General features: G+C 37.2%; 1 long non-coding RNA gene across 3 annotated transcripts in view; it reads right to left on the reverse strand.

Annotated features, from left to right (window-relative positions):
• Window positions 1–7,760: 7,760 nt before the first annotated feature.
• The window catches only part of LOC147916209 (uncharacterized), an 85,884-nt gene continuing 67,671 nt past the window's right edge, over window positions 7,761–25,973 (reverse strand). For 2 of the 3 annotated variants that reach the window (XR_015553134.1, XR_015553135.1), the window contains 2 exons: window positions 18,435–18,660; window positions 11,285–15,063 (listed from right to left, as the gene is read on the reverse strand). This is a non-coding gene — a long non-coding RNA (uncharacterized LOC147916209). Of the gene's footprint in view, window positions 10,075–11,284; window positions 15,064–18,434; window positions 18,661–25,973 lie in introns of those variants that run through there. The other variant, XR_015553136.1, reaches the window with a different exon arrangement.

Here is a 25,973-nt window from a genome sequence, read left to right on the forward strand (position 1 = left end):
TACCCACACACAAGATGGGAGGTGGTCCTTCTCTCAGGCCCCAGCTCTGAATCCCATCTGCAGTGCTCCTGTGGACTCTTCAAGGGCTCCGGACACTTTTGAGACTTTGCTAGATTTTCTGCAGCTCCACCTATCTCCCTGGGGAGACGGCATTGAGGGGAAGGAGGGGGAGTGCTGGCTTTTGTGCCAGAATCTTTACTTACCCACCTTGGGTTGTGTCAATTAACCTCATTTGCCCATCTCTAAAATGTGAAGAACAATGTTCATTCTAAGAGGTGTTTTTAGGATTAAATGAGTTATAATAATAAAATTCCTGGCTTGTAGAGATCTCCTCCTTTTTATATAGCATTTTATATAGCATTCATGTGAATATGCCATATCAAATCACTCATCCATGCATTTGTTCAACAAGTTTATCTCATGCCTACTATTTGAAAGGCATTATGCTAGAGGCTAAATTGACAATGAGATTACACATTCATTTTTCTCCTTGTGTATCCTCACGATACCAGAAGTCTTACTGTCCTGTTGATTTTAGTCAGCCTGGGTTAGTATCCCACATGACTCCTTCAACCCTCTTTCCTGTCCCTTAGACACAGCCTCAACAATCATTAGCTTTGAGAAGCATGCTCAATCTTTAACCAGAGTAAATGCCAGTTCTGGATTTCACAGCTCACTTACTCCCAGGATGGTCCTGGCTGGGTTTCTGGTGAATGGGAACGAGGTGGCACACCACATCTGGTGTTTTCTCATTCATTCATTTGGCGTACAACAAATATTTATGGATTTTTTAAAATGTCAATCTTGAAAGGTGTCAAGATGGTGGTGTAGGCAGATTCTGAACTCACCTCCTCCCACAGACACAACAAATTTACAACTACTCATGGAACAATTAGCCCTGAGAGAGAACTAAAACTGGATAAAAAGAGCCCCCACAACAAGGGACAGTGCTGACTGAGGTGGAAGAGGAAAAAATTCCTTTTTGGAGGGAAAAAAGCCACCTTCTAGTCATGGCACTTCACAGCTGGCTGGGAGCTATCTTAAGATATGAAGCCTTCCTTGGAGGAGTGGGGAATCTGAGCAAGGGTGTGTACCATACAATAAGCAACTTTTGGACTCAGCACAACTGAGACAAGTGTCATAATACCTGGCTTTTCTGGCTATTAACTACAATGGGGAATACTCCCAGAAAAGCTATCAGACATAAGGGAAAGAAAAGCCTGCTCTTAAAGGGCCCATGCACAAATTCACCCATTTCAGAAAGCAACCTAAAATTACCAGAAAGAAAGGTGCACAGTCCTTTGATGAAAAGAGACTCACCTGACAGGCTCTGGGTGCATCTCGGTGAGATGTGAGACCTCTCCAGGCTGGGAGCACCTCCCCAGGGACTGAGAAATTGGCAACAGCCATTACTGTGACCTAGTTCAAGAGTGCTGACACAGATGCTGGCAGAAGCCATTGGAGTTCTTCCCCTGGCCTGTTAGCACAGGGATCAGCCCCACCCACTACAGCATGGATTTAATCCAGCTCAGCCAGAGCAAGCAGGGACTGGCTAGCCACACCCAACAGCAAGCCCTCAGGAAACTTGTGGGCCCACATAGGTGGAGTGTTTGGGACCTCGGCAGTGGGGTGAGTTGGTATGCTTCTGTGGGTTGGGGCATATGTGAGGGGCAGGCCTGCATTGGCAGAGTGTGTGGGGCCTCTGCAACAAGACAAGTGGGTCTGCTTTAGAGGGTCAGGTCATGTGCATGGGGCAGGACTGCATTGATGGGGTGTGTGGGCCTGTGGGCAGTGGGGCTTGTCAGCTGCAGCAGACTTGTGCTTCTTAAATAGCCACATAGGAGATCAGCCTCACCTTCCAAAGCCCCAAGCAATTGGGTGCTCCCATGCCTGGGGCCAGCCCCACTCAGCTGCACTCCTGAGAGGGCTGACAATAGCCTTACAGACTGCAGGTCTACAGCAATTGTAAACCCTTGAACCTAAGAACCAGCCATGCTGTGGATCTATTCACTCAACAGAAAAACTGCAACAGGAATGTGCTATTATACCTTGTAGCCAGCTGTGCTGGGGCTCCCCACACCTGATAAAGTGACTGAAGGAACCATAGCAGCCACACACAGCTAAGCATTACAACCAGCTGGACAGGGGGACAGCCTAGCCTCCCCAGGCACCTGCAGCAAGAGCAATCCTGTCACAACAGAAGGACACAGGTAGCTCACATAGAGGACACTCCTGGAACATTTGGAATAGGTGACAGGAGGGAAGCACACTGCTGGGTCTAATAAAGAATCTCTTACATAAGGGGGAGACGTAGCTGAGCTACCTAATACATAGATATAAGTACAGGAAAAGAGGCAAAATGAGAGGACAAAGGAATGTGTTCCAAATAAGGGAACAGGACAAATCCTCAGAAAAGTACTAAACAAAACAGAGATAAACAATCTACTTGATAAAGAGAACAAACTAATAGTCATAAGGATGGTCACTGATCTTGGGAGAAGATTGGATGAATTCAGTGAAAACTTCAAGAAAGAATTGGAAAATATAAAAAAGAAGCAATCAGAACCGAGGAATACAATAATGGAAATGAAAAATTCACTAGACAGACTCAGTAGCAGAGTAGATGATACAGAAGAATGGATCAATGAGCTAGATGAAAGACTAGAGGAAATCACCCAGGCTGACAGAAAAAAGAAAAAAGAATTAAAAAGAGTGAAGACAGTATAAGGGACTGGGACAATACCAAGCACATTACAGTGTGCTGGGACAATGTGCTGGGACAATACCAAGCACATTAACATCCATATTATAGGTGTCCCAGAAGGAGAAGAGAGAGACAAAGGGCCAGAGAATATGTTTGAAGAAATAATTGCCAAAAACTGCCCTAACCTGAAGAAGGAAACACAGGAAGGCACAGGAAGCATAGAGAGCACCAAACAAGATAAACCCAAAGAGCCCCACACCAAGACACATCATAATTAAAATGTCAAGAATTAAAGATAAAGAGAGAATCCTAAAAGTTGCAAGAGAAAGGCAACAAGTTATATACAAAGGAAACGCCATAAGGCTATCAGCTGACTTCTCAGCAGAAACCTTACAGGCTGGAAGGGAGTGGCATGATATATTTAAAGTGCTGAAAGGAAAAAACCTATAGGCAAGAATACTCTACACAGTAAGGTTATCATTCAGAATGGAAGGAGAGATAAAGAGTTCCCCAGACAAGCAAAAAATAAGGAGTCTATCAGCCTTACAAGAAATGCTAAAGGGACATATTTAAGTAGAAAAAGGAAGACCAGAAATAGGAATAAGAAAATTATCAAAAATAAAAAATAAAAAATATAATAAAATAACTGATAAAGGCAAATATACAGTAAAGGTAGCAGATCCACCATCTATGAAGCTAATATGAAGGTCAAAAGACAAAAGTACTAAAATTATCTATTTCTATGATAAGAGAGTAATGGATACACATGCACAAAAAAGAGGTTAGATGTATCTAAAAAATATAAAATATGGGAGGATGGGAATAAAGGAGTAGCGCTTTTAGCAAGAGGTCAAACTTAAGAGACCATCAACTTAAGATAGATTGCTACATATGAGGGTTATTGTATATGAATCTCATGGTAGTCATAAACAAGAAATCTATAATAAATACACAAAAAATTGAGAGAAAGGAAACCAAACATAATACTAAAGAAAGCCATCAAACCACAAGGGAAGAGACCAAGACAAGAAGAAAAAAGCAGAGAAGAACTACTAAAACACACTGAAAAAAAGTAACAAAATTACAATGACTATGTACTTATCAATAGCTACATTAAATTTCAATAGATTAAATGTTTTAATCAAAAGATAAGGTGCCTGACTGCATAAACAAACAAGATCCACGTATATGCTGCATACAAGAGATACATTTCTGACCTAAAGGCACTCACAAAGTGAACGTGAAGGGATGGAAAAAGATACATCATGCAAATGGCAATGAAAATAATGCTGAGGTAATGATACTTAAATCAGACAAAATAGACTTTAAAACAAAAAGTGTAACAAGAGACAAAGAAGGGCACTACATAATGATAAAGGAAACAATCCACAAGAGGATATAACACTTGTAAATACTATGTATGCAACATAGGAGCACCTAAATATGTAAAACAATTATTAACAGACATTAAAGGAGAAATAGACAATAATACACTAATCGTAGGGGACTTTAACACTCCCCGTACATCAAAAGATAGATCATCCGAACAGAAGATCAACAAGGAAACATTGGCTTTAAATGACACACTTGATCAGATGGACTTGGTAGATATATACAGAACATTCCATCCAAAAACCACAGAATACACATTCTTTTCAAACTCACATGGAACATTCTCCAGGACTGATCGATCATCTATTAGGCCACAAAACAAGTCTCAATACATTTAAGAAGATTGAAATAATACCAAGCATCTTTTCTGACTACAACAGTATGAAACTAGAAATCAACTACAGGAAGAAAATCAGAAAACCCACAAACATGTGGAGATTAAACAAAATGTTACTGAACAACGATTGGGTCAATGAAGAAATCAAAGGAGAAATAAAAAAATACCTGGAGACAAATGAAAATGAGAATACGACATGCCAAAATTTATGGGATACAACAAAAGTGGTTCTAAGAGGGAGGTTTATAGAAATACAGGCCTACCTCAACAAACAAGAAAAATCTCAAATAAACAATCTAACAGTGCACCTAAAGGAACTGGAAAAAGAGGAACAAACAAAGCCAAAAATTAGTAGAAGGAAGGAAATAATAAAAATCAGAGCAGAAATAAATGAAATAGACACTAAAAAACAATAGAAAAATATCAGCGAAACTAAGAGTTGGTTCTTTGAAAAGATAAACAAAATTGACAAACCGTTAGCTAGACTCACCAGAAAAAAACAGAGAAGGCTCAAATAAATAAAATCAGAAATGAAAGAGGAGAAGTTACAATGGACACCTCAGAAATACAAAAGATTATAATAGAATACTAGAAAAAGCTATAAAACAACAAATTGGATTATCTAGAAGAAATGGATAAATTCTTAGAATCACACAACCTTCCAAAACTGAATCAAGAAGAAATAGAGAATTTGAATAGACCAATCACCAGCAAGGAGATTGAAACAGTAATCAAAATTCTCCCAAAATATAAAAGTCCAGGACCAGATGGCTTCCCTAGTGAATTCTACCAAACATTCAAAGAAGACTTAATATCCAGCCTTCTCAAACTCTTCCAAAAAATTGAAGAGGAGAGGAAGCTTCCTAACTCATTCTACAAAGCCAACATTACCCTTATATCAAAACCAGACAAGGACAACAACAACAAAAAAAGAAAATGACATGCCTAATATCACTGATGAACATTGAAGCAAAAATCCTCAACAAAATACTACCTTTCTGAATACAATAACTCATTAAAAAGATCCTACACCATGATCAAGTGGGACTTATTCCAAGGATATACGGATAGTTCAACATTCACAAATCAATCAGTGTGATACACCACATTATCAAAATGAAGAATAAAAATCATATGATCATCTCAATAGACACAGAGAAAGAATTTGACAAGATACAGCATCCATTTATGATAAAAACTCTGAATGATGATAGAAGTAAAGTACCTCAATATAATAAAGGCCATATGTGACAAACCCACAACTAATATCATACTCAATGGAGAAAAACTGAAAGCTATCCCTCTAAGAAGAGTTACCAGACGAGGATGCCCATGTTCACCACTCTTATTTAACAAAGTTTTGTAAGTCATAGTCAGAGAAATCAGGCAAGAAAAGGAAATAAAAGGGGTCCAAATTGGAAAGGAAGAAGGGAAACTGTCATTATTTGCAGACCACATGACTTTATATATATAAAACCCTAAAGAATCCACCAAAAAACTTTTAGAAGTAATAAATGTATATGGTAAAGTTGCAGGATACAAAATCAACATACAAAAATCAGTTGCATTTCTATACACTAACAACGAAGTGGCAGGAAGAGAAATTAAGAATACAATAACATTTACAATTGCAATAAAAGGACTATAATATTTAGGAATAAATTTGATCAAAGAGATGAAAGACCTATACACTGAAAAGTATAAAACATTGTTGAAAGAAATTGAAGAAGACATAAAGAAATGGAAAGATATTCTGTACTCTTGGATGGAAGAATTAACATAGTTTAAATGTCCATACTTCCTAAAGCAATCTACAGATTCACTTCAATCCCTATGAAAGTTCCAATGACATTTTTCACAGACATAGAACAGAGAATCCTAAAATTTATATGGAACAGCAAAAGACCCCTAATAGCCAAAGGAATCTTGAGAAAAAAATACAAAGCTGGAGATATCACACTCCCTAATTTCAAAATATACTACAAAGCTATAGTAACCAAAACAGCATGGTACTGGCACCAAAACAGACACACAGATCAATGGAATAGAACCAAGAGCCCACAAATAAACCCACACATCTACAGACAGCTAATTTTTGAAAAGGGAGCCAAGAACATACAATGGAGAAAGGAACGTCTCTTCAATAAGCAATGTTGGAAAAACTGGACAGCCACATGGAAAAAAATGAAAGTAGACCATTATCTTACACTTTAGGCAAAAATTAACTCAAAATGAATTAAAGACTTGAATGTAAGACCTGAAGCCATAAAACTTCCAGAAGAAAACATAGGCAGTAGGCTCTTTGACATCAATCTTAGCAGCATATTTTCAAGTACCATGTATGACCAGGCAAGGGAAACAATGGAAAAAATAAACAAATGTGACTACATCAAGCTTAAAAGCTTCTGCACAGCAAAGGAAACCATCAACAAAATGAAAAGACAACCTAACAATTGGGAGAAGATATTTGCAAACCATATATCTGATAAGGGGTTAATATCCAAAATATATAAAGAACACATATATCTCAACAACAAAAAAACAAATATCCAAATTTAAAAATTGGCAAAAGATCTAAATAGACATTTCTCCAAAGAAGATATACAGATGGCCAACAGGCACATGAAAACATATTCAACATTACTGATTATCAGGGAAATGCAAATCAAAACTATGAGATATCACCTCATGCGTCAGAATGGCTATAATTAACAAGACAGGAAATAACAAGTATTGGAGAGGATGTGGAGAAAATGGAACTCTCATACATTATTGGCGGGAGCGTAAACTGGTGAAGCCACTGTGGAAAACAGTACAGAGATTCCTCAAAAAATTAAGAATAGAACTACTATGTTATCCAGCTCTTCCATTGCTGGGTATTTATCCAAAGAACATGAAAACATGTGTGCATATAGATACATGCACCCCTATGTTCCCTGCAGCATATTCACAGTAGCCAAGACTTGGAAGCAACCTAGGTGCCCATCAAGGGATGAATGGATAAAGAAGATGTGGTATATATACATGATGGAATACTACTCAGCCATAAAAAAGGATGAAATCTGGCCATTTGTGACAACATGGATGGACATTAGGGGTATTATGCTAAGCAAAATAAGTCAGAGGGAGAAAATCAAATACCATATGATCACTTATAAATACAAGGTAATAACAACAACAACAAACAAACAAACACATAGAGACAGAGATTGGATTGGTGGTTACCAGAGGGGAAGGGGGGAGGGGGGAGGGTGAAAGGAGTGATTACACACATGTGTATGGTGATAGATTGTAATCAGTCTCTGAGTGGTGAACATGATGTAATCTACACAGAAATAGAAATATAGCGATGTACACCTGAAATTTATATAATGTTATAAACCACTGTTTTCACAATAAAAAAAAAGTTTGTAATTTTGATGAAGTCCATTTTGTCTATTTTTTTTTCTTGGTTGCTTGTACTTTAGCTATCACATTGGAGAAATCATTGCATTGATATTTTTTCTAAGGACTTTATAGTTTTAGATCCTACATTTAGATCTTTGATCCATTTTGAATTGTTTTGCATGTCATTTGAGTTAGTGGTCCAAATTCATTATTTTACATGTGGATATCTTGTTATTCTGGTATCATTTGATGAAAAGACAGTTCTTGAATGGTTTTGGCATTCTCATCAAAAAATCAATTGAGCACAGATGTATGGGTTTATTTACAGGCTTTCAACGGCATTATACTGATCTATAATCTCTCCATATGTCACTGCCACACTGTCTCGATTGTAGTAGCTTTATAGTAAGTTTGGAATAAGGAACGGTTGGACCTTTTTGAATTTGCAATATTTTTTGGCTAACTTAGGTATCTTGCGTTTCCATAGAGTTTTAGGATATACTTGTCCTTTTGTGCAAACAAACAAAAAAAATGGTTGATTGGAATTGCATTGACTCTACATCAATTTGGAGAGTATCTTCTATGTAAGTTTATGTCATCTGCAAATTGAGATGTCTTTACTTCTTTCTGGTTCATTTTGTTTCTTTTTCTAGCTATAAACTCTAGTACAATGTTGAATAGAAGTGGCAAGATTCGACATCCCGATCTTGTTCCTGATTAAACTTAGGGGAAAAGCTTTCAGTCTTTCCCTGTTAAATATGATATTAGCTGATTTTTTTCTTTTTTTCATAAATGCTCTGTATCAGATTGAAGAAATTCCTATCTATTTCTAGCTTTCTTAGTGTTTTTACCACGAAAATGTGTTAGTTTTGTCTGTATCTATTGAGATGATTATGTTTTTTTTCTTTATTCTATTAATTTGATGTGGTATATTGATTAACTTTCATTTGTTGAGCCAAACTTGAGTTCCTGAAATAAATCCCGCTTTATCATGGTATATAATCCTTTCAATAAGATGCTGGATTTTGGTTTGCTAATATTTATTAAGAATATTAGTCTGTGGTTTTCTTTTCTTGTGATAAATTTTTCTGGTTTTGGTATCAGGGTAATACTAGCTTCGTAAAATGAATTGGAAAGTATTTCCACATCTTTAAATTTTTGAAAGGACTTGTGAAATTTAGTGGTAACTCTTCAAACATTTGATAGAATTCACCAGTGAAGTCATCTGGGCCTGGGCTTTTCTTTGTGGGAAGTTTTATTATTACTACTCAATCTCTACTTGATATCCATCTATTCAGAGTGTCTATTTCTTCTTGAGTGAGTTTCAGCATTGTCAACATTTTAAAGGATTTTTCCACTTCAACTAAGTTATCTGATTTTTTAGAATACAATTGTTCTCAACATTCCTGTATGATAGGTTTTCTTTTTGTAAAGTCTATAGAGACATCCCCTCTTTGATTTGTAATTTCAGTAATTTCTGAGTTCTTTTCCTTTCATGTTGGTTAGTCTAGCTAAAGTTTTATCCACTTTGTTGATCTTTTCAATAAACCAAATTTGATTTCATTGATTTTATTTATTGTTTTTCTATTCTCTATTTAATTTATTTCCACTTGTCAAGTAATTATACAAGGGGGCCATTAGACTGAGGTGGGTTTAATGCCTTGGTGGCCTCTGTAAGCAAACCAAAACCTAAGCCAGAGTTGATGCACCAGAATCCAAGAACAACCAGTCACAAAGAGCCAGCATGCCTTCCAAAGTAAGGTAACCACTTAAGTATAGAAGACCAAATAATTTCTTTGCTTTGCTTCTGCATCTTGTCTATAAAAACCTCTCCTCTAGATTCTCCCAGTAGTCTCCTAACCCCCTTTGATTTGGCGCTGCCCAATTTGAATCAACGTATGCTCATATAAACTCTTAAAAATTCTGATGTACCTCAGTTTACCTTTTAGCAGTTCTGGTGTCAGCAGTGGAATCTGGAGGAGACCCTGACAGCTCCAGGGGCAATGAGCAACTGGGCACAAGTGCCCCATGAGCCTTTGCACTCACTGCTTTCCTGCTGTGCCTGAAGGTTGTGGGTAAGTTCCTCTCTGACGTCTGCGCTCCTCAGCTTTTGTTTCATGAGTGTCCTGACTTTATTGAGCGTTTCTTCATCCGAACTAGATCCAAAGTTGCACTGGATCTGACTTAACCAGACTGGGTTCAACTTAGACTAAATTGGTTTCAATTTGAGGCCTCAGACAGGTAAAATTTTGTTCTAAGGAAAAAAATAGAAAGAAAATGCATTCCTATAAGTCCAAAGAGTCTTGAATTCCTCCATCTGGGACTCTGGCGAATTATATGTGTAAAAATTACAAGCCCAGGACATGTGTTTGCTTCAACAGGTGGGTTAAGCTTACCAAAGATAATCCTGAATTACTGTGGCCACAGTGGGGAACGTTTAACCCAGAAAAACTTATTCATTTACAAGGTGCCCTAGAGAAAAAAGGTTCTTGAACATCCAAAAACAATGAGATAAAGTTTTGATTGGTATGCAGAAGCTTCAAAGACTAAATGAATCTAAATTTGTGTCTTTGAAAGAGTTCAGTACTGGCAAGAATCTTCACTGTTTGTCCCAGCGGAAACCTGATAATAAAATATTTGAAAGGATTTTTTTTTTCACTAAAGGGAGCTCTATGGTCAGAAGTTGGCCAAATTGGAGAATAATATTAAGAGGCTGAAAGGAAAATTTTTAAATCCTTCTTTCCTAAGCTAGAATAGAATTCTATACCCAGAGGGAAAGACAATATTCTGAGGCCTTGGTGGAACAATCTACTAAAACGTTCAAAATGCACACAGCTCTAAATCCAGAGCATAGTAATCATGATTTCCATCTGAGTTTGAAATAATCTCCCTGATATAAAGAAGAAAATTGAAGATAAAGTAGTTGGATGGGTGGGTCAGCCCCTTGATATCATTCAGGCTGCACCCCAAATCTTTGAGGAATTAAAAACAATTGTCCTTGTCTTACAAATCAAGTCTTGAGAAGAATAAAAATGTGGCTCTGGATGCTTTTCAAAGCCCACCTATTCTTTTACCAATCCTAAAGGGGTGAAATACCATGTACCAGTTGCCAATCCCAAGGGAGGACTCTGAACACTTCTGCCCACTACATCTTGGCATCAGAGTCACCAAGAGAACACAACACAGTCAAACATTGGATGGAACAATGCTTTACCTACATAAAAAGAGATAGAGTAAGATCAGCTTCTATACTGGATATCAGTCACCCTTGGCCAGCAGGACAATTGGCCTAGCACACCCCTCTACAGTGCAGTGGAGAAAACCTGTCCCCTCCCAGTGGAGGACAGATATAACAGTGGACTGGCCGGGTGCCATATGATGCATATGCTTTAAACAGAGACAAAGGAGTACCCATCAAGTTAAACATGGACGGATGTTCCACACAAAGTGATGAGCCTGGCATGAGCTGAGTGGGCTCTTTGTCTCTTAGCGGGAAAGTGTCCAGACCCAAGGCCTGTTTTGTGTGGCTGAGTGGGGGTCAAGGGACTGCAAATGTGAGACCACCTTTACAACAGTCTCCAAGTGAGATAAAATACTAGAACATTAATTACTAAACATAAGTGTATCTACTTTTGGCTTCTTATTACAGAGGAACTAAAGATATTTGGTCAATAAACATGTCTTTGCCATATTGAAAAATTTACTGTGAGGAAGAAAATACTTCCAGAAATTATGAAACGTATTCATAAATTTGCCGATCTATAGAATGCGCTGGAACAGTCCACAACTACTTATTTCTTAGTTTTCAATAGAAATTAAGGTTTCTAAAGGTTAAGAATTTTAAAACTATTAGAAATAATAAGAGAAACAACTCTGTATGCAGTGAGAGTAGGATGTGTTTTCAGTAAGAATAGGTATGAGGTCTGAGAATGCACTTTTTAAGGAAAAAGATAAATTTATACTAAAGTAGAATAGCTAGTTGTTTCAGGATGAGAAGGAGAAAAATAAAGGACAAAAACTAAATGGATATAGAAAGTAAGAAGAGAGAGAGAATATCTTATGTCGTCAAGCTGGCTAAAATTGGATGAACATATTATAGGGGTTTTAAAAGTAAGCTTGAATGTCAACAGCATGTCCATGCAAAATTAAAAAGTAATTCTCTTTCATTTGTTAAAAGGACAAAGTTTTCTTGGACTATTGGTCTGCTCTTCATAAGGTTAGGAAAAGTTTTTCTTTATCTTTCAGGTAAAGATTTTCTGTTTTACCAAAATAATTTCCTGTGCTTCATGTTGTCATTGTCAGGTCTTTTATTATTGGAAGAACTGAGTCTTTTCTATTAAAAGACCTAATACTTTTTTTTTTTTTTTTTGGTGAAGAAGATTGTTCCTAAGCTAACATCCCTGCCCATCTCCCTCTATTTTATGTGGGACACCTGCCACAGCATGGCTTGACAAGCAGTATGTAGGTCTGCACCTGGGATCCAAACCTGCAAACCCCAGGCCGCCAAAGCAGAGCACACGAACTTAACAGCTATGCCACTGGGCCGGCCCCAAGACCTAAGATTTTTGTTCATAAGAGCTAAAGTTTTACACAACTGTGCAACTTTTTGTGTTTGCCTTAGAACTGTTTATTTTTGTTGAATAGATAATCAAGATCATATTTAATCAAGTGTTCAAACCTTTTCATTTTTTTTTTTTTACAAAATTCCCATAATAAAATTCTAAATGAAGTCTTTTTGACCTCAAACTAACTTGAGGATTTTCCAGAGTGCCCTTGGAACATCTCAAATGATTTGTTCTCTCTCCTTATAAAAGAGAGATGTTAAACTAATTAAACTTATTTGATGTGTTAAAATACATGGAAGCACTGTCATATAAGTGATGCTAAACCTTCTCTGGGTTATATTTGTGTATATATATTTTATGTAATTGTTTCATAAATTGTATGAAATTCCTAGAAATCTGATATGTCCTGGTGTAATGTTATCAGTCATAATTCTAGTTATTATCTTAAACTGTTGTATGTCACAGAAATAGTGGCATTTTAATGAACTCTCATCAGACAGTTATTGCTTTACTCTGATTTTACGAAAGTGCTTCCTCTTCAAAAAGACTCACAGAAAGGACTCTGACAAGTACAGATTTCTGATAACTTAAGATCACACCACTGAACATGTTCAGAACTCTAACAGAGAAATTGACAGATTCATAAAATCGCTAAACAAAGATTAAGCATTAATCAAGAATTAATTACATGGGAGTAAACGAACTGATGAGGATGATTATAATTTTTATGATGTTGTTTGAAATATTGCTGGATCTTCAATGTTTTGCTTTCCAGATATGAAGACCATTTTTCTCCTTTATTTTAAGCTATCTATAACTTATTACAATTTGGTAAAGTATCCTTTTGTAAACAAAAATGGAATATATATACTTTTTTCTCTACCTGATCCCTCCAGAATTCAGAACCTCTTATTGAATATTCTTATTTTTCATGACAATAGAGGAATGTAAATAAGTTCAATAAGAATCTGTTCTCCTTGTAATAGGACACAATTGGGCAAGTCCTTGTCTTGGCATCTTAGCCTAAAGATGCTTTTAAAAATCTAATCCAAGATTCCTTATTACACGACAATTTTAAGAAACTCAGGTGGAGTTTATGGAGGCAATAAAGCCCCTTAGCTATTACCAAGATTTAACGGGGATATCATATTTGAGAATATATATAAAACCACTATTCTTACTGTACTTATGTATATAATCAGGCCAAGTTTAATGAGACTAGATTTATTTTGCAAACAAATTAGTCTTGCAATGATTATCTTAGCTAGAAATTGAGGTAATCATATAGAGAAAAATTATATTTAAATAAAAAACTATAACATACCCTTTTGGATATCAGATTCCAGTCTTGTTCATTGTCTTTGAGATTTTGTTATCTACCTGTAAAATGCACTAGATCCTAAACTCTTCTGGTTTCCTCTAATATCTGGCTACAGCTCTCCAAACTAACATTCCCAATTTTCTTCCACCCTTCTGACGTGGAATCATTAAAAACAAAATTACAGGCCAGCTCTGGTGGCCTAGTGGTTAAGTTCAGAGTGCTCAATTTTGGCAGCCTGGGTTCAGATCCTGGGTGTGGATCTTTACCACTCATCTGTTAGCAGCCATGCTATGGCAGCCACCCATATAAAAAAGAAAAAAAAAGAGGAAGCTTGGGAACAGATGTTAGCTCAGGGTGAACCTTCCTCAGCAAAAAAAAAAAAAAAAAAAAAAAAAAAAGAAAAAGAAAAGAAAATTGCTTTTTTCCCAAAGCCCTACAAACTGAAGCTGGATGACTTGATGTAAAGTTTAGAGAAATCACCACAGCTACTCATGTACAGACAATCTTTGTGCCTGTTGCTATGTGAGCCACTCAGAAAGTTCAACAGAACACTTAATGACATTACCAGAGACATCCAAACTACAAAAGATGCTCCAAGCCCAACGTCTAGGAGCCCAATATCTGGAAATTTTCTCAACTGGCTGCCTGCCCTCTGGACACAGAAATTCATTTGTAGTCTGCTCTAACCATTAACTTTTGTTTTTCTTTTGTATCCATAGCAATGTCTCTTACCAAATATATGATTGCTCACATGCTATAGGCCTTACTTTGGGAACCCACTTGCAACACTGCCTACTGAAATGAGACACAGCTGTTGAACTGAACTCACCTAGTCTCAGGACTAAGACACTGGTCCAGTCAGATGGAGCAATCTACCAACTCAACCTCTAGACTATGAAACTTCTTGAGGAACTTTCAAAGATGAGAAATGAAAGGTAGCAAAATACGCCACTCCAAAATATATGTCTTTGGCATAAGGATTATTTTGAGCTGAGAAGGCTGGTTTTAGATAATAGAATTACATTAGATTACTTGTTGGCTGAACAAGGAGGAACCTGTGCCATAATGATTACCTCCTGCTGTACCTGGATCAACACCACTGGTATTATAGAAACTCAATGCAAAAAATTTACAAACAAGTCACTTGGCTAAAACAGGTTGATACCTCTTTAGGTACATTCTTTGATTTATTTGATACCAACTGTTTGGTTCTTGGGGGCCCTGAGTAAGGAGCATACTTCAGTCTCTTGGTATTATCCTCCTGGTAGTCATCATTGTAGTCTTCCCTGGTGCTTTATGTTCTCTCAAGGTCTTAAATACATGTTTGAAGCCATCAGCAGTACATCAGATGGTCTCACTGCACTCGGAGAAACAGAAACAAAATGAACAATGAGGTGAACAGCATAAACAATTCTTCTCCAGGCCTGACATCAAATCTATGAGTTTCATGACAAGACAAGAACAATTTAACCCTGATAGTGACTGAAAGTGATGCTAAAACCAAATTTTTGGTCAATCTCTCATGTATGAGAGGATGATCAAAAGAAGGAAATTGTGACAGTAATTAAATGAGGACAACATTGGACTAGGGTGACTCTAATGTCCCAATAACCTCTGTAAGCAACCCAAAACCTAAGCCAGAGTCAATGCACTCAAATTTGAGAAAATGAAACTTAATAGCCATTCACAAATAGTCAGTTAGGCTTTCCTGAATAAGGCAACCATTTAAGCTATAGCCAATTAAATAATTTCCTTGTATTGCTTCCATGTCTTCTCTATAAAAATGGAGCACTCCTAATCACTTTTGGTTTGGCACTGCCCAATTCGAATCAATATATGTTCAAACTAACTTTTGAAAATTTTAATGTCTCCATTTACCTTTTAACACACTCTAATCTCTCTTATTTCCTTCCTTCTAATTGATTTGAGTTTAGTTTGCTCTTATTTTTCTAGTTTCTTAAAATAAAAGGTTAAGTTATTGATTTGAAACCTTTCCTTTTTAGTATAGGTGTTCGCAGCTATAAATTTCCCTCTGAGTACCGCTTTTGCTGAATCCTATAAGTTTGGGTATACTCTTTTCCAGATTTCACCCATCTCAAGTATTGTCTAATCACCTTGTGGTTTCTTCTTTGACCCATTGGTCATTTAGGAGTGTGTTGTTTAATTTCTACATATTTATAAAATTTTTTTTCTTCCCAAAGCCACAGTAGATAGTTGTATGTCATAGTTGCACATCTTTCTAGTGGCTGTATGTGGAACACTGCCTCAACATGGCTTGATGAGTAGTGTGTAGGTCCACGCCCAGGATCCGAACCGGCAAACCTCGGGCTACTGAAGCAGGGAGCACAAACTTAACTGCTACACCACTGGGCTGGCCCCCATATTTGTAAATTTACTAAATTTTCTCCTTTTATTGCCTTCTAATTTCATTCCATTGTGGTTCTTTTACATTCATTGAGTCTTGTTTTATTGCCTAATATTTGATCTATTCTAAACAATGTTTCATGTGAACTTGAGAAGACTGTGTATTCTACTCTTGTTTGGTGGTGTATTCTAAGGCTGTCTCTTAGGTCTAGATGGTATATAGTGCTGTTAAAGCCTTCCATTTTCTTGCTGATAATCTTTGTAGTTTGTCTATCCGTTATTGAGAGTGTGTTATTGAAGTCACAAACTATTATTTTTGAATTATTTACTTCTATCTTAAATTCTGTCAATTTTTGCTTTTTGCTTCACGTATTTTGAGGCTCTGTTGTTAGGTATACAATACATATATATATATATGTATATATACACATACATATATATTTTTGCATGTGTGTGTGAGGAAGATTAGCCCTGAGCTACCATTCCATGACAGTCATCCTCTTTTTTGCTGAGGAAGACTGGCCCTGGGCTAACATGCGTGCCCATCTTCCTGTAGTTTATATGGGACGCTGCCACAGCATGGCTTGACAAGAGGTGCATCGGTGCGTGCCTGGGATCTGAACCTGCGAACCCCGGGCTGCCAAAGTGGAGTGTACTTAACTCCTACGCCACCAGGTTGGCCCCTACATATATGTTTTTAATCATTAAATCTTCTTGATGTGTTGACCTTTATCTTTATAAAAATGTTCTTTTTGTCTTACTAAGAATTTTTATCTTAAAGTATATTTTGACAGATATTAGTATAGTCATTCTAACTCTCTTTTACTGTTTGCACGGTTTATCTGTTTCCATCCTCTTACTTCCAACTTATTTGTGTCTTTGAAACCAAAGTATGTGTCTTGTAGACAGTACATAGTTTATGATGTTTTTTGTCCATTTTGCCATTCTGTGCCTTTTAATTGGAGAATTCAGTTCATTTTTATTTAATGAATTTACTGGTAAGATAGGACTCAGATCTGGCATTTTGTTATTTTCTATATGTCATGTATTTTTTGTTCCTCTATTTCTCCATCATTACCTTCTTTTGTGTTAAATACACATTATCTAGTGTACCATTTTAATTCCTTTGTTGTTTTTTTATTGTGTATTTTTAATTTTTTTTTATTGTTTGCCTTGGAGATTGCAACTATCTTAATTTATAACAATCTAATTCAGATTGGTACCGATTTACCTTCAGTAGTATACAAAAACTTTGCTCCAATATAGCTTCTTTCTCCCCCTTTATGATATTATTACTACATCTTTATACATTGTATGTCCATTAACATAAATCAATAATTATTTATTTATGTAGTTATCTTTTAAGTAATATTTTAAAAATTCAAAAATATGCATTTATACTGTATTTTATACTTACCTATGGCTCGTTATTAGGGCTTTACTAGGGCTCTTTATTTCTTAATGTGGATTTAAATTACTGTCTTGTGTCCTTTCATTTGAGCCTAAAAGACTGTTTAATATTTTTCATACAGAAAGTCTACGCTTCAACTCCAAAATTTCTGTTATATAATATCCATTTCTTTATTGATATTCTCTCTTTGTTATGACATAATTCTCATACTTTCCCTTAGTTCTTTAGACGTGGCTTCCACTAGCAATTTGAACATATTTAAAATAGTGGATTTAATGTCTTTGTCTAGTACGAACAGTATCTGGACTTTCTCAGAGACAATTTCCACTCATTACTGCTTTCCCTGGCTTTGGGTCATACTTTCTTTTTCTTTGCATGAGTCGTAATTTTTTTGTTGAGTACTGTACATTTTAATGTAGTAATTCTAGAAACAAAATTCTTCCCTCCCCCCAGGGTTTGTTGTTGATACTGCTCATGGTGGTTGTGATTTGTTTACTGACTTTTCTAAAGTAATTCTGTAAAGTCTGTATTTTCTCACATGTGGCCACTGAAGTCTTTACTCAGTTAGCTTAGTGATCAGTAATGACTGGACAGAGATCACCTTGGATGCAAAGAACCAATCAATTTTCCCAGTTTACGCCTAGGAGTTCTGTGAGTGCGTTCAACATTCAGCTACGTGATTTACAACTCCAACTTTACCTTCACTTTCTGCCTGTGTAGGGTCTCAAGATCAGCTAGAGACATGAGTTTAGGGCATTCTTAGGTCTTTCTTGAGCTGAAACATAGGCCCACCCATGTGTGTGACCTAACAGAGTCTCAGGAATATGTCAGAGCTTCTAAAGACCCTCTGGACAGCTCATCTCTCAACTTTGTCTTCTAAGCTTTTTAGTTAGTCTATTGCTTACCCAACTCTTATTTGTCACCTTTGACAGCTGCCAAGTGAAAACACTTACCTCTAATTTCCTTCAACAAAAGCTCCCCAGGGAGCTGGCTGTTCACACAGGTTGAGCTCTGAGTCACCACTGTAAATCAGGTCTTTGTGGAAACTTCAGACAGGTCAAACAACGACCATTTTTAGGAATGAGGTTTTGAAACAGTTACAACACCATTCTGCTCCCTCCAGTGTCTACGAAGCTTCCACAGAAATATGGGCTGTTATTTTTCGAGAGTATCATTGACCTAGAGAAGGACAGATGGATTAGGGCAAGGTAAAACACCGCAAAGTTTGCTGTTCTTACTGATAGTTAAGTATTTTTCTTGAATAAACACTCCCTGGGAAGCTGCAGGTAAATTTCCAGAGTTCTGCAAAAATTGATTCTGACATTTTTTGTCATTTAAAAAATTTCTTTTCTGGAGGGGTGAATTTTTGGAAGTCCTTATTCTACCATTTTCACTGGCATCACTATGTTTGTTTGGAAAAGAGATATTTTAATATTCAAAAAATCTGCTATTATCATGAGCTTGCTCCCACTGGAAGTTTACCTCACCTTTATTTTTGAGAGTAGTTTTCCTCAGTTTTGTATTCTAGAAGAACTTTTATTTTATCACTTTGAAGATATTATTCCACTGTCTTTTGGATTCTTTTATTTTTGTTGAGAAATCAACTGACAGTCTAATAATTCTCTTTTGAAGATAATATTCATCCCCAGTAGCTTTTAAGATTTTCCATTTTATTTTGCTTTTAATAGCTTAATTTTTTAAAAAAGATATCCTACTTATGGTGTATGGGACTTTGAATTTTTGACTTGATACAGTTTGTTAGTTTTGAAAATATTCTCAGCAATAGTCTTCAAGTTTTGTGTCTTCCTCATTCTCATTCACCTCGCCTAGTGGACCTTAATTACACTTATACCTCTACTTCACATCTCTCACTCTACCTTTTGTGTTTTCCGTGTATTTTTAATATTTATCATTTATTCTGTAGATTTTAGTCTAACCTAACTTTCAGTTAAGAAGGTCCTGCTTCCACTTAAAATATAGAAAAATGCAAGATAATGCCACTTCAGTCCTAACAATGTGGTAAAGTTGGATAATCCATAAAATCATAACTTTTCTTGAACTCATGAGAGAGCTGAGAACAGAACGCAACCAAGTGGACTGAATTGTAAGGAATAAAAAGCCCCTCTAAGAATAGACAGGGCATATGAACTCTTTCATTTTTGACAAAGCGAAATGTGGCCACCAAATAATGAGTCAGAATAAAAATTTTATCACATTTTAAAATTTTAACTACGTACTAACATATCAATTGAAATAATTAGGATCCCAGATAAAGAGAAAGCTTCCAGTCACTTGCAAACTTTTTTCAATCAACCTCCACCAGGCTCACAGAAAAGACTGAGAGCTGGGCAGGACACCAGAGAAAGCATGAAGGTAATGGGTGATTGGCTGCTGCTGAGAGGTAACCATGAAACACACTGCTTCCCCAGACTCAACTTTCACGCAAAGCAAAACCTTAGGTTACTGGGGAAGGGACAGAAAAATCTCCTGCCCCTGGGGCCTAGGCAAAGATACACTTTGTCTGGTGTAAGAATATAAATAAAAGACTTTCGTCCTTGGGGAAGAACAAGGAAAACTTAGTCAATCTGCTGCAAACCAAGGACATCTTAAAATCAGATTTAAAGAAAAGGGAACCTTACGTAGAGAAGAACAAAGAGAATTATGTTATCACTGCAGTTAGTGGACACTGCCAGACCTCTTGGAATAGGTAAATGAAATTTCAGAGCTAGGAGATTGGTGCGACCAATTTTTCTTTTATTATAAATGACTGACTAAGACTCAGGGAATGGACAGTCATCTGTCAGAAGTTTCCAAATAACTTGTGAGGGATGTGTGGGAGATCAAAATTGACCACCCTGAAATATGTCTCTTTACCTTGATTATTTTCTCTGACAGACATTTGACCTCCCCCAAACCGCGTAAAGAATTTAACTCTGGGTATGGACAGACTGGGAGGGTCCTCGCTAAGCCCATTCTTGACAAAGTCCTTTTTACCAAATATTTACATTTGAAAGGGTATCTCCCTCTGTGTAGTGGGAAGAGGGGGATGATCTTGTCTCTGGAAACTCTTACCAGTACAGAAGGAGAAGACATAAATCTACGTACTCTTGATTACTATAATTCCTGTCTCTCCGGCCACATTCTCTATAGGTGGCCCTGCAAAGAATTGTCTGACAAACATTTACATTTCCCTCTTCATGTAAATTGTCTTCTTCCCCTCTGAAATCCCAAAACACCATCCACCCCCAACATCCTCCTTTGTCTTTAGCTGAACATGATATTTAAGACGAGAATCTCTGGGTTGTGTTGAGAAAACTCAGTTTCCCTGGTTTCTCCCATGTATACATGTTATTAAACTTGGTATTATTTTCTCCTGCTAACCTGTCTTTTTAATTATTTGGCCAGCCAGAAGAACCTTAAGGGAAAGGGTGGAGGGGGATTCTCCCTCTTCCCCGACAGATGTTGCTTAATTCTGAAGGACATATAATTCAATTATGCCTCACGACTATTAAACAGACTGAGACCAGTCCTAGAGAAGGGGATAATTGGAACTGGTTTTTCTCTTCCTCATAACAGCCCATTAGGAATAATTTCATCATGGCTTATGTCTCTCTTTATGTTGTCATAACAAGAATCCCAAGGTACTCTTCATGCAGACTTTCAGTGAGTTCTCTCCTTCACTTAATCTTACCCAATCTCTCGACATGCCCTCAACACCCAAGCCCTTCTACTCTGCCCCATGGATTACAAACTCTCACTAGCAAAATCCTCTATACAATAAATCTGTTTGCTGAAAATTGCCTTCACTTTTGTTCTAACTTTCCCCTGAGGACACTTATTCACTTATTGCCCTATGAAGTAGTGGTCTTTTTCCCTCCTACATTGCATATACTGGCCATTCAGTATAAAGGTGCAGTTGGTTATCCTTGCTCCACACTGCAATTTCTAGAACACTCTCTCTCCCTCTTCTCTGTACCTTCCCAGGTTCTTTGAAGTAAATATCATAATGCACCTCCCCTATGTCTTTTTCTTGCTTGCTTTCTCCCCTTCCTCACTATCCCTTATTGGGATCACTCATCGACAATTTTACTATCTGCCTTCTGCCTTTCTCTAAGAGTTAATCTGTCCAAAACTCTATCCTTCAAACATATCCCACATCTGACTGCTTCTCTTATCACCACCCTCATCTAAACCACTCTCACCTTTCTCATCCTGGCAAATAAAATATAATAGCCTCCCCCTCAGTATCTGTGAATCCTCTCTTGCACCTATGCAGTCTATTCTGTCAAGGGGCTAGAACAAGGCTTTTAAAATTTAAACATGTCACGTCAATGGTTTCTTATTACTCTTAGCATGAAAAATAAAAGCCTTAGCATGGTCTATAACATTACATTTAGTCATAATGTCTCCTTAGGTTCCTCTGATAAGTGAGTATTTCTGACTTTTCTTGTTTTTATGACCTTGACAGTTTGGAGGAGTACTGATCAGGTATTTTGTAGAATGTCCCTCAATTTGCCTTTGTCTGATGTTTTTCTTCATGATTAGAGTGGGGCTATGGGTTTTGAGGAGGAAAACCAGAGAGACAAAGTGACATTTTCATCACATGGTATCAAGGGAATATATTATTAACACGGCTTACCTTGTAGATGTGAAACCTGAAGACCTGGCTGCATTATAGTCTATTTTTATTTCTTAGTTTTCTCATTGTCTGTTGTCTAATTTCTTACAGTATTTAATTTCTTATTGTCTAAACTTATCCCTTAACAACTGCCCTGTATTTTAATCTATGGATTATGTTGCTTACAGCCAAGACCTGGATCAACAATTAATTTGAGAATTCTTTCTCAACATTTGCATCAAGTTTCACAAAAAACATTAAAGACATTAAACCAGTAATTTAGTATTACTCTAACTTTTACTGGTTTTGTTATTTAACATTATTTATTTTATGTTAGTGATTCTTAACACTTCAGTTTGCTACATTCCCATGTCATTGTGGGATATTGTTCTTTACATCTACTTCAAATTAACTTGTTCTTTTATTAAGCCACATCCTGTGAAATAATGAGTTTGAAAGTTTTTTTTAAATTTATGCAAAAATATATTGCTATTAAAATAAAAATATTCAGCTCTACACAATTTAAAATTCTCTCGCATTTTCCAGTGGTATAGGTACTCATTGGGGAAACTGTTCCCGTCTTGAACTGTCTATGTCAATTTCCATTTGCCTGTAGGATGTGCATCAGCATTTGCTACTGCCAACCCAGAGAGGGTAGACAAGTGGTGCGAGTTTGTCTGAGACTGCATCTCACACTTCAGGAAATATCTTTCTTTTTTCCTTATATATGATGGATAGTAAAGAATTCTGAGCTCTTAATAATTTTCATTCAGAGCTCTGGAAATATTGCTCCATTGTTTTCTAACTTTCAATATTTTAGTTGAGAAAGTCATTATCTCCATTTAAGGATTTTTCTTTTGTAGATTGCTTGCTTATTTTTGGTGATTTTCTTAAAAATAATTTTTCTCTCTCTTTTTGATTGATTGAAGAACATTTTTCAGTGTGGGTGAAAGTTGGAAATGTCATCAGGAGCTGCCCAGTTTTCGTAATTTTCTTCAATTACCTTGATCAACATTTAATGAGCTCTTTCAATCAGAAAACTCAGCCTTTAGTTCAGCGAAACTATTGTTTCTGTCTGTCTTCTACCTGCTCCATCTTATCCTCTAGAATTCCCAATGTTCATATATCAGGACTCTTGGGAGTCTTCTGTTCTTCTCTTTATCATTCAAATTTTTCCTGTTTATCTCTTTCATCTGAGCTACAGGAGAATCCCCTGAACTAATGCAACAATTTGCTTTTCTTCTGTCTCCAATGTGCTGTTTACTTCAGCAATTATGCCATCTTTTTTACATCTAATAACTCTTTTTGAGATTGCAGCTTTTTATAATTGTCTACTGCTGTTTCACCAGTGCTCTGTCTTTCTTGCATCTCTCAAAAAAGATGAGCTAGAGTTTTGGTTGTTATTGTTGAAGTAGTTTGCTCTCTCTTTTTACTGTTCTTTTCTCCCTCCAGTGGTATCTTTATTTAATAGGAAATTATTTGCCTTAAATGCTCACAGTGGTGGTGTTCTTTGGGAATAGTAGTTTTCCTGGGTTCTGTGATCTTGCTCTTTGCAAACATTTGCACGGGGGTATCTGCTTCATTCATACTGAGAATTAAGATGAGTTCTGTCAGAGATTTTGTGGGTCAGTGTTCAATGTTTTATGGCTACTCACTGTGATACAGAATTTTGCCTTTTAACATCAGTTGAGTTATTTTAGTGGGAAATTGGTAGAGGAGAGTGTTTAAACATTCTCACTTAGGATACCATCTTGATCCTGGAGGACCTTAGGTTTATTTCTTTTAAATATCACCATAGAGGTAACTTTGTGTTGATTCACCTCTTACATAGTGGTTATAGTAAAAAATACACTAAGTGTAGTTTTTTTAAAATTTTTATTTATTTATTTTTAATTTTTTTATTTTTGTGAGGAAGACGAGCCCTGAGCTAACATCCACTGCCAATCCTCTTCTTTTTGCTGAGGCAGACTGGCCTTGAGCTAACATCCGTGCCCATCTTCCTTCACTTTATATTGGATGCCGCCACAGCGTGGCCTGACAAGTGGTGTGACATCAGTGCACGCCTGGGATCCAAACCTGTGAACCTTGGGCAGCCACAGTGGAGTGCGTGCACTTAACCACTGCACCACTGGACTGGCCCCAAGTGTTGTTTTAAGAGAAGAATGCAAACCAGACTTAGATCGCAGGCTTTTTCATGTGGATGGTGTAAGTGCAGAGGTGTAAGTGTTCTCCTACAAGATGCTCGTCCATCTGGTGACTAGAGCCATCCAACATCACCTGTGCCTCTGAGGAGCCTGCAAAAGAGGTACCTCTAACTCTACCAAAGGCATACAGTTTTATATGTTAAAGGTAGCTCATGCTTGCCTATTCTGCCAAGTCCAGAATGGCCTAAGCTTCTATATCTGAAGGACTTTCTCCAGCAAGCTTACTTGTTGCTTCTGTGCAACATCTATAAATATTCTCAACATAATCTCCAGAATTTTCCAGGTATCCCTCCATGTGTCTTTATGCATTTCATTTCCCTCCTCTGCCAAATGCTCCTTGCTTCCCATTTGGCTGTATTCTTTGGTGTCTCCTCTATGCTCAACACTTCTAAAAGAAGAATTACCACAATAGCTTTTCCCACGAGCCTCTCTGGCATCTACCTGCTTCCTCCATTTGTTACAACTTCAGGTCCATGAGACCTACCTAGCCCAGGGCATTTGCCAGGCACCAGCACACCTCCCAGGCAGCCCGTCCTGGCCCAGCCCACATCAGATAAGGGAGAGGCTTTAAAGAGCTGCTTCTGATTTGACCCTGTGTGTTTTCTGAAGGCTGGCAAGATGCTCCTTAGGCTCAGTGCATGGACACTCAGGCTTCCTGTTCTCACTGTGCTGGCCGCCTAAATAGTTCTCTGTCTTATGGTGAGTCTCTCTGCTCTCAAACTCTTGGCTGATTAACTTTAGCAGTTCTCTTAGACTTTTTCTTATTCTTATTGTGCCATCATGTCATATGTGTTCATTTTTGTCCCTTTAATCAAGATGTAAGTCCACTGAAGATTTTTTTTCTTTTTCTTTAAATTGCAGACAGGTTTAGAGCTTGAGCTTTAGAAAGATATAGGTTTAAAATGTACTCTATTTACTCCTTTCTGTGATACCTGGGCAAGATACTCAACTGGGTCCAGCTTCAGATTCTTTTGCTGTCAATTGGTGATAATATCAATGAAGAAGTAGTGAAAAGACATCTGGAAATAATGCTTGCAGAATGTCTCACGCATTTAGAAACTATTTTATTAATAACTTTTTTCTGCTAGAACAGGACTATGCAAACAGAGATATGCTCTGTATCCATGTGGAACAAACAAACCAGCCACATTGTGCAAGAGTAATGCCTACAAATTATAGATGCACCTCATAACTGGCCACTTCCCCTTTCCCACCAAACTTTTGCTACATAGAATCCTACTCAAGGTAATATGTCTCCTGCTGCTTTTCAAATTCCAAAATAATTTTTATGATTGTTTCCAAAATTCCTCCTTTTCCAAGTGAAAAGTAAAACCCTCCTAGGTTCAGGTCTGTCATCGAAAGTCAAAGATTTATAAACTCCTTGGGGAGGACCAACTGGCTTGTGTTCACTTTCCTACAAACAGCACCAGATCTTGTCTCTGAGGTGTTGTTGCCTGTATGAGATGCTTATTCTCCTCTCTCTGTTGGCTTTCACATTCCTTGAGGCCATCCCAGATACCCAGGTCCCTGCCCATCTCTGCTTCTCCTGTGCCCCAACCTTCAGTGCCCCTACCTTCAGTGCCCCTTTCTGACCATAGTTCCAGGCCTTACAATCCCTTCCTTCTGGAACTCCAGGAGCACTTCTCATCTACCTGTCCCACCCAATCAGA

This window comes from Ceratotherium simum, chromosome 9 (genome assembly GCF_057802395.1).
Source record: "Ceratotherium simum simum isolate JZ-2026a chromosome 9, ASM5780239v1, whole genome shotgun sequence".
NCBI classification, from domain to species: domain Eukaryota; kingdom Metazoa; phylum Chordata; class Mammalia; order Perissodactyla; family Rhinocerotidae; genus Ceratotherium; species Ceratotherium simum.